The sequence below is a fragment of the Crocuta crocuta genome, unplaced genomic scaffold, assembly GCF_008692635.1.
Source record: "Crocuta crocuta isolate KB4526 unplaced genomic scaffold, BGI_CrCroc_1.0 scaffold978, whole genome shotgun sequence".
Taxonomy (NCBI): Eukaryota; Metazoa; Chordata; class Mammalia; order Carnivora; family Hyaenidae; genus Crocuta; species Crocuta crocuta.
In genome coordinates, this window is record NW_027530876.1 from 15,513 (window position 1) to 16,445 (window position 933).

The window sequence follows — 933 nt, forward strand, 5'->3', positions numbered from 1 at the left end:
TCTGGTTTGGGTGGCCTTGCTACTTCACCCCAGCTCCACTGCGCAGGGAAAAACGGTACCTGCTGGGGAGGTTGCATGGCTATTTGTGCCATGGACTTGGTCAAACACTGATCTTTTAGGCTCAGAAGTGACCTTTACTACTAACCAGACATCCTGAGGAGGGGTTTGAGCTCAAACACAACCAGAAGACACCTAATTATTCACTACTTTTTTTTTTTTTTTGACATGGGTTGTTTTTTGTCTCCATTGAATTCAACTCTTAATCTCTGTTCTTTCATATCAGACAGAGTGGAATGATTATTCTAGTTCTGTGAATGTTTCTGGTTCTATACAGAAAATTCTATTTAAATAAGTTGATTAAAATTTACATTGCCATCTAAAGCACATATCAGGGCTTTTTCTGCACTCACATGAGCTCTCATGTTGTGGAATACATGATTTTTCAGATTGTCAGGCACTGGGTTAGCATCGAGAGGCTTTCCCTGCGTTCATCAAGCAGCTGCAGTGTCTAGGGTGGAATCTGCCTTTGTTTCCAGGCAGCATACAGCCATTAGACTATACTTCAGATCCCACTTAAAGAAAGAAGATCATATTATATTAAGAGGCAGAGATTTGTTTTCCGATAATCTTTCTCCAAACTGCCATATCCCAGGTGGGTATAGGAGTGTACCTATTGCAATTTGGGTGAATAAAAATGCCTTATAGTCAAGGTCAGCATCGTCCTCTGTATCCATCAGGTGCATTGCTATGGTTTTCATATTCTTCCTAGAATTGCTTTGATCTTGACCCCTGAAGGTCCACTCTGGAAGGCAGTGGACATCTGTATTTGTCACTTTTGTCACAGTGTCTGGCTTCTTTTACAGATTAAGTCTACCTTTCAAAGTATAGCAGTTGTAGAACATGGCTTCTAAATGATCAGATGATCTTTGGGAT